This window comes from Thermobia domestica, chromosome 1, assembly GCF_964235325.1.
Source record: "Thermobia domestica chromosome 1, izTheDome1.hap1.1, whole genome shotgun sequence".
Taxonomy (NCBI): domain Eukaryota; kingdom Metazoa; phylum Arthropoda; class Insecta; order Zygentoma; family Lepismatidae; genus Thermobia; species Thermobia domestica.
The window spans coordinates 167,629,645-167,639,049 of record NC_137454.1 but is presented as its reverse complement, the minus strand read 5'-3'; the positions used below and the strand labels follow the sequence as shown (position 1 = coordinate 167,639,049).

Here is a 9,405-nt window from a genome sequence, read left to right as displayed (position 1 = left end):
GGACCATTGTCTCATCGAACAATTGCACGTACAATGTTGACGAGCATGCACAAAGGATGGGATGCCTGTTGCCGCAATTTTCCTTTTGTGAAGCGGGTGGCGTAACTATATTAGAACTGTCTGGATTTTCATGGCCAGTGTTGCCAACTTTGGAACTCGTTTTTCTTTTCGACTCTAGGTACGTCGGTTTCCTGCATAGTTTGTGCTTTCTTGTTTTGTTCATTCTAATATGAACAGCTTGTGATCATATGTGGCGCATTATGGCCATCTCCGTCTTTTCCGTATTTTTCGTACTTCTGATTTTCTATTTTCTTTTGTGAGATTGTACCACTGATTATATACGTCATATCTTATGTTCTATATGACAGGTTGACACTGAATATTGCACTCACTTCATATAGTGCTCTTTGCAAAACATGTACTTTTCATTGCAGTTGGCAACACTGTTAACGCCAATGGTGGTCTTCATTTGTTCCCTATTGTGGCAAGTCTCTTTCTATACATCACTTGTCAGCATTGTATTTTGCCGTGCCCTCCTTTTTTGCTTAATTTGCACTTTCCCTCCTTGTCCAACCTTGCTGTTTCCCGAACTTCCACCCCTTATATTTCTTAAACCTATTGCTATGGGCAGCTAATTTTTTGGGAATGCTCATCTCTATTACAACTCTTTCAATTACCATAGGTCACATCTTTCACTGCAACTATCATTTTCGGAAGGTTCCCTTGTTAGTTATACTTTGTCCTGTGTGTTTATCCCTCTCTAACAAGGAGAAGGTACACTTTGGTAGTGAACTTCAGGGCCATTTTAAGCGAGGTGGTAGTGCACATTTAAAGAGTTAATATTAGACACTGGGAGAGCGTAATGGGCAAAAATGATGGAGAAAAACAGTCTTAAAGTTTTCTACTCGACGCATATATCGTACGACGCGCAAACTTATCAAATGACGGCGTGGCAGAGTGAGAAGAATCAGCTACTCAAGTGCAGAAGGTCCTGGGTTCGATTCTCGTTCGAGTCAAACTTTTTTTTTGAAGTAGGCATTTGTAACTATAAATAAAATAATAATTTACCATATGTTTATAATGAATAAAACAATAGAAATTTTCAATCACTTGTAAATTCTTTTGATGTTCCATGTTAACTAGGAAAACAAAATTTAATCTCTTCAGTAAATATTATTATTACTGCAGTCGTTGTGTAAAAAATGTTCTTGAAGCTTCGTGTCTACATCTGTTGACAGTGTAAAAATTACAAGGGAATGAAAGGGAAATCTGCTTTGGTTATAGCAACATCCAGTATTAGCAAAGAGGATTTTCCCCCTCAACTCCTTTGTAAATCGCACACCCCCAAGCTCATGTGGGCCCCATGTATTTTTATGAATATGTATTTTTTATTGTTACGTGTATTGTTGTATGTATTTTTTATGACTTCCCCCCCCCCAAATTTACAGAGAAATCGGCGCCGTTGACTGTCGTAACCATAATACAACTCATGACATCAGTATATTTACGGAATAGATTAAATTTTCTTGCTAGATTACATTGAACATTGAAAGATTTTACAAGTGATTTTAAAATTTCTATTGTTTTATTCATTATAAACATATGGTGAATTAATATTTTACTTATAGTTACAAGTGGTTACTTTATTAGTTGAAGCAAAAACAAAACAATGAATGACTCGAACGGCAATCGATCCCGGGACCCTTTGCATATGATTCACACACTTAATTCACTCTGCCACGCCGTCATTTGATAAATTTGCGCGTCGAACAGTATATGTGGCGAGTAGGAATAAGGATTTTCTCCCTTATTTTTGCCCATTGCGGTCTCCCAGTTTGTAATATTAATTCTTTAAATGTGCACTACCACCTCGCAAAAAATGGCCCTAAAGTTCACTTACCAAAGTGTGCCTTCTCCTTGTAAGAAAGTTAGAAAATGTTCAATAGGGAGTCCATCTAGTGAGACATACCTTACAATAGCAGTAAGCTTATCAACATAGAATAGGTTAGGAGTGGAATCTACAGATAAGCTGAATTATTCTGAACTTTTTACATCATCAAAAATTGAATCTTACTTTCAACGCTATCATTTGGATAAATTCATCACATATTATTTTAGAAAGATGAGATGGGACACCTGAACTTTTATTTCCAATTTCTGTTCCAAACAGGGGACCCATTAAAGCGAGACTGGGAAGCAGGGGTCCCATCATTAGCAGAGCTTGAAATGAAGACCACATTATAAGTAGGGCTGGAAAACAGGGTCCTCTTATAAGCAGGGATGAGAAATAGGGACCCATTACAAGTGAGGCCTCATTATTTGCTTTATAAAAGCCTAATACATAACAGTACAAAATACTGTTTTTATATATGCACAGCGCCGTTAGGGATGCATTCGAGTCGAGTCGAGTCGAGATTTAAGCCTGTCTCGACTCGTCTCGAGAAAATGTTGTCTCGACTCGTGTCTCGACTCGAAAATATGTTTCTGTCTCGACTCGTGGCTCGACTCGACAGTCTCTGTCTCGACTCGACTCGAATTCGAGTCGAGACGTCTCGAAATTCGAGTCGAGACAAAATGTACGAGTTAAAATATACGCACACATCAGCCAGACCATCATGACTACCTACCTAATTGTCAGTATGTCGACTTTTGGCATGAATAAAAACGGCGACACGTCTTGGCATACACGCAATGATCCTTGATAGGTCACTGGAGAGAGCTGGCACCACATGTGCTCACTCAGGTTACCTAATTCCCGTAAATTTCGGGAAGGGGGGCGATGTGTTCTGACGTCACGTTCAATCACATCCCAAAAGGGACATCACTCAAATGTCCGGCTCCAATTTCAATGAAACTTTTTTTGCTGATAGAAGGCATGTATGCATCATTACTTGTGATGACAAATTTTTGCCATGGTGCATGTTTTCTATTTTTTTTAAATAACTTTTAAGAGTTGTGATGTGGTTATTAGAGGTTACTACAGAAGTCCCTTACTACCCTTTGTAAACGGAGCGTTAATGAAGAAAAGCGAAGAAAAACCATGTGGATACATATAACTCCTGGGGGGAAGTCGTATGGTAGATATGACCTTGATGGCAGCCATCTTGAAATCCGCCATTTTGAATTAAGGTCAAGTTTTCAAAATGGGAATAGGGAAATATGATACATAATTTCGGGCTAGAATTTAATTAGAAAAATAATGGTGAGGTTAGTTTTAAGATACACCCATTTGGGGGAAAGTTACAGGCATATTAATTGTTTTTACTTACTGTGTGCGTAAGTCCCTTCTTACTTTCGTCTCAAGGCCTGTAAATCGATCGCAACGGCAGAGCCCGGTTTCGCACTAGTGTTTAGAAATCTTTAAACTCACTTGAGGCAATATTTGTGGATTATTGCCTCTCTCTCACACACACACACACAGCATCAGAGTCCTCACACACCAAGGGTGAGAGCTGTGCCACTGAGTCACAGCGGCCACGGGGCTAGGTCGAGTCCACTTTACGTTCATAGTTTCTTAGTACATAAATGTTACGATTATGAAATAGATTTTCCTTAATGAGCTGCATAAAAACAAAAGCTTTCGAAATGCATTAAACAATTAGCTCGATTTGAAAATGAAATGAAATGAAATCTTTGAGTTTTACGTCCCACGGTTATGCCGGTTAGGCTAATGGAGACGGTGATGATGAGTGATGAATGAAATGGTGGAATGAAGAAAGTGGGAGGAAACGGGAGAACCCCGAGAAAACCCACGCACACGGTGTTTGTCCACCACAAAGTTCACTAGCTCGATTTGAGTGTGAACTTAAAGTTATATCAGAGTGTAAATACGGATACGCACCAAAGCTCGAAAACTTAATACACTATTTCTCCTATATAGTCAGCATGTATCAAGCAATCGTTCAGCTTTCATTTGAGAGGATGGAAATCGAAGGCCCCTGAACAACTATATTACTAATGTGCGGAATGTATTTATCTTACAGTGAACTGCTTTGATGCCAAGTGGCCTAACTCCAAAATTGAAATTTTCCAGGAGTGAAAGTTGAAGTTCAATATCTCATGAACAATCCATATTTCTTTTATGTTGGGAACCAAAACCATAACTACTGTATGTAGTTCATTGTTTTATAACTTAGTGTTTACAAAAATCCTTTAAAAAATACCTATTCATAGAAGTGAATGGTACTTATCTGTACTAGTTCTTGGCATCCAAGCAGTCCATTTATTGTATTACTAACTTAATATACCCATTCTTCGCATGGGGGCAGTATTTGGAAGTCAACACCTGTGGAAGTATCACCATTCATTTCAGTGACCGCGAAAACTATGGATTTGACACTAGTATCAATCAATATGGGCTATTTATACATGTCTCGGTATTCCTCACCCGCTGACACCCGGCCCGCATACAGTAGTAGCTGAATTTGCAAGTCATCGCTGATGGAAGTGTCACCATTGATCTCAGCGGCCGTGAAAACTATGGATTTGACACTAATGTCGATCAATTTGGATTACTTTTACTACATGTCTCGCTAAACACCCCCCTGAGACCCCCTGGTTCCAATTTTGACAAAAACGCTTCGCCTTAGACTGGGACCTGGACCAAGGTATCCGTGAGCAAAATTTGGTAACTCTCGGTCAACTTGTCTGGTCCCCAGGTCGGTCCCAGTAAACGTTCCCCCCGAGACCCCCCTGGTTCGAAATTTAAAAAAAAACGCTTCGTCTTGATCTGGGGCCTGGACTAAGGTACCCGTGACCAAATTTTGGGAACTCTCGGTCCACTCGTCTGGTCCCCAGGTCGCACACAGACAGACAGACAAACACACAAACAAACTCTTTATTTTATTTATATTAGATAAGATATACTATGTAAAATAGTCTCGTATCATAATATGTGATATACAACAAATGTTACATTATATATTATCCGTAGCTCGTGATATGCTGCAACATATTAAAGCCTCAGAATAGTTGGGCAAGAGAATAATCCAAAAGTTACGTAACCCTATTGCGTTCATGGGAACGTAAACACAATAATTATAACTATGCTAAATTACTATAGACTACCAACTGCTCATTCAGAGAATTTATGAAGTTCACTTTATCGCAATAGTTTTATACAAACTAGATTTAGACTACGGATAATAGTTTTATACAAACTAGATAATCAATTATTATTATTATTATCATTATATTTGCAGTACAACCAAATACAACGACATTAACTATTAGTTCTAATTAACTGAATTGAGCTGAAAATTAAATCTTGATCTTTAAAGATTAACTATTAATTTTATGCGTTCTGTACCTTTCTGAAGGAATAAAAGCTGGAATTGGTTTCAAGGCTGTTTCTGAGTGAATACTTTCTTCAAAATAATATTAAAAATTATAGAAAGATTTTCGAGACATTCGAGTCGAGTCGAGATTTTTAAGAGCCGTCTCGACTCGACTCGTGTCTCGACTCGAAAATTCGAGTCGAGAAATACGTTTGTCTCGACTCGTCTCGAATTTTACAAAGTGTGTCTCGACTCGAATCTCGACTCGAATTCGAGTCGAGTCGAGTCGAGATTCGAGACATGTCTCGACTCGAGCGCATCCCTAGCGCCGTAACTTAGATTTTTTTTTCTGGGGGGCAAGCATTAATACGCGCATTTTGGGCCTGTTTATCTAATACTTAGGCCCCCTCTTTCCATCTTTCTCTTACTTTTTGTGGGCTCCTGGAGCCTGTGGGCCCGTTCCATACATAACAAATTAATTAAGGGGACAATATCGACATATCTCAAAGCCATACGAATAAATATTATTTCTAGGGCCCCTAGATATTTTTTACTGAAATGAGATCATTACTCATTTTTGTTTTACTTACCTTTTGTGTACTGTTTTGTTTATAATGTAGTGAGCCTGTTTGATGCTTCATTTATAACTTTATGTTTGTATCGTATATGGAGTAACAAAATTTTGTCTTAAAATGGGTCCCCTCGAATGTCAGGGAGCTTCCCTGGGAGCCAATTGTCCTTCTGCCCCCCTCCAAAAGTTACGGTCCTGTATATGCGTTTTATCTTATTTGCCTATGCTTATTATTTGAAAATTACATTACAATCAGTTTGTTTCTTTAAATTTTTGGGCTCCCAAGAGAGTGAGGCCCTAAGCTATAGCTTGTTTAGTTTATTCGTAGATCGAGCACTGACTGGAATAATCCTCATCGTTGATATTACTACACGAAGGTAGTGATAATGATTGATAATTATTAAGTACGTCCCCTCGATTCAGTTTCTCTCCTAATCAGAATGTATACTTTTAGACATAACAGCAAGATCAAAGTAACAGAAGAACAGGGGATGTAGCTCAGTGGTAGAGCGTTCGCTTCGCATGTGAAAAGTCCTGGGTTCAAACCCCAGCATCTCCAGACTTTTTTGTTTAGATTAACACTTTCAGTTCAACATGAAGATTACATTACTTTCGCTTTATTAAAGTTTACTCTCTCCCACTCTTCGTTAGCCTACATACAAAAATCTTCATAGCTAAACAGGAAAGAGAAATTGGGAAAGATAGTAAAGTAGAATTAACACTTTAGTCTCAAATACACATCTAAATATTGAAAACTGCATTAGAAAACATCATGGAAAAATTGTTTTAAAAAACTAAGAAGAAATTCTAGTCTCTCCCTGCCCCTCTCTCTCCCGTTCTGTGTCTCTCTATCTTAATAATTCAAACTTTGTTCAACAGGAGGCAGATATTTTTTCATTAGAAGAATATATTTGTCTTGTAAACTCAACATGTTCTTACATATTAGTATTATAATTTGCATACAAACAAAAGCAACTTTTTCCAGAACTGAAAGGGACTGGTCGTTGCAGTGTTTCTGCAACACAGCACGGTTTCCAGTGAAGGAGAAGGTTTTTCACGCTAAATAAGATTTCTGAATTTTCTTTCACTAGCAATTAACAAATGGAATTTGTTTTTATGCATTCATATTTTTAAATTACGGGACCATACTGAAGCCAATCAATATAATGACAATTACAAAATAAGAAAGAAAATATCTAGTAGAGAAGAAAACAAATGAAAGTAGACTCGCATTTAAAGTTAATTCTTAGCTTATATTGATAATGAAGACTTTTTTACAGTAATTTGTGAATCAAATATTAATAAGTCAGTATGTAGAATCGCTCCCCCCCTGTGGATAATATTTTTTTAAACATATTTCTTTTATAAAATAAGTATATTTTATACTCTTAATAATTTCCACATAAAACTGTATGATGGGGAACACCACATTGAATTTGGGACTAGTTAGCAATGCTCAGGGACGTAGCCACGAGGGGGTCCACCAGGTTCGGACCTCTCAAAAATTTCGAAACTTGACTAACATTTGTAGACTTTCTTAACGAACTATATTTGTTTAACAGAGAAACGACTGATGTAGGCTATATATTTTATTTTACGTCTTATCATGTACTCTTCTTTTCCTATAAAAATAATCGTTCTATCATTTTTTCTAAAAATATAGGTGACAGTAAGTAAGGATTACTTATCGCCTTTTCGGGTGCAGTATAAGACAGGTTCCATATTATGTAGACGTATTGGACCTCCCTCAAATACTTCGGACCCCTCCCAGTTAACATTTCTGGGTGTAGAACTGGCAGTGCTGTTTGTTTTGATGTTCTTTGATTTTTGGCATCTGTTACATGCTGATCCTTCATCTGGCGGGTTTCGAGGTTTTCTTTCCAGAACATATCACATTCGTAAGCATTGTTTCGCCTCATGTGGAAGTATATTGTATTCATCGTGCATTGCGGATGATTTGAAATGTAGTTTTTTTTTTTTTTTTACGCACATGTGTGTGTGTTGATGTATGAATATGTGACATTCGGAATTCATATACCACTACCTATTTTGTATCAGCTGTTTTGGTTTTTAATTATTAGGTTTAATTTTATTGTGTGTGCTTTAATTCTGTAAATAACCTACAAATCCTTAATGAATTGTATACCATGACTTCTGTAAATAACTTACAAAAATCATTGACCAGCTTTCAACTGAGGAAAAATTTGCAATTAAGGCTTAGACAAAAGAAGCAAAGGGCAATTCAGGAGAGTGTTTAAAAAAATCCAGTTTAAATTTACAGGATATCTTATGGCAGTAGTGTTGTTTGCACCAAATACATTTCCTCAATTTATTTTAAATTTTCCTGGATAAACTGTGAATAAAGTGTGTTCAATGTACATTTTTTATAGCACTAATCTCTGCTACGAACTCTCTTCAGTCAACGCTGAAGAGGAATTCGGATCACTGTCAGGGACTAAGTTTGCTAGAATGAATTGTTCGCAATAATCTAGAAAAAGTATTTAGTGAATCTACAAAGCTTCTCAAATTAATATTAACTGTACCTATGGCGTTTTTTTCCACATGAGAAACAATTGACACTTTCAAGGAATTGAATGTCCCAAGAAAGGTTATCACCATTGGTTATGCTTTCCAATAAAAAAAACCTGACAATAAGAATACCAGAGCTCAACCAGCATGTATTAGACAGATTTGCTCCAATCAAAGAGGGGAGGATGAACTTACTAATTAATTAAGGTGATTAATCGGGTAAAATGTTCTGCATTTTTTATTTAAAAAAAAATAGAATTTTATTTAATTTAACATGTCACATAGCATTTGCATCTAAAGTTATGCTGATTAGTCAATGAGTCAACTTTATATCTTCAGTCTCTTATCGTTCGTACTGCAACACCCGAAACCACAATCCACCGGCCGCCACTGCTATAAACGTCTTGTAAATCAACTATAAATGTCATTTTTCATTATAGATAAATAAGTTATTTATATATTTCTGAAGTATTAAAGTTTCCTGTGGTCAGAACTGAGTCAAAGTATCATTATGTGCAAGATGCTACTACACTTAGCTAATTATACTTGTAAGATAAATTGAATGTAATCCCAAGATCTAATAATATTAGTTGTCTTGAAAAATCCTCAAAATTACATTAATATTTTTATTTATAAAGTGAATACATGTGGCTAATACTCTTCTACTTGGGTTCCTCTCCTAAAAGAGCCAATCCTCAAAGAAACATTAGAATAGTAAACGAAATCTCACTTGAATCAGTGTGTTTCATTCCATATAGCTCTGTGCTAAAAAAAAAAAAAAAAAAAAAAAAAAAAAAAAAAAAAAAGGCGTGAGACTTAATTCTGTTAAAACTTTAGTGTAAATGAAGCTTTGTATTGCATACGCATAATACATTAAACAGATTGAAGGTATTAGGAACATAAAACAACAAAAGCTTTCACGATATTTCAATTTTTACCTTACAGCTAAGAGATAAACATAAATATTGGAGAAATTATTAAAGACTCGAAAACTTATATTTTACAAAACCTAAGAGTTACCCATGAGAG

General features: G+C 36.5%; 1 non-coding gene across 1 annotated transcript; it reads left to right on the top strand.

The window, feature by feature from the left end:
* Positions 1-6,334: 6,334 nt before the first annotated feature.
* TRNAA-CGC (transfer RNA alanine (anticodon CGC)) lies at positions 6,335-6,406 on the top strand. Its single transcript has one exon. It is a non-coding gene; the product is annotated as a tRNA-Ala (tRNA).
* The last annotated feature ends 2,999 nt before the right edge of the window (positions 6,407-9,405 follow it).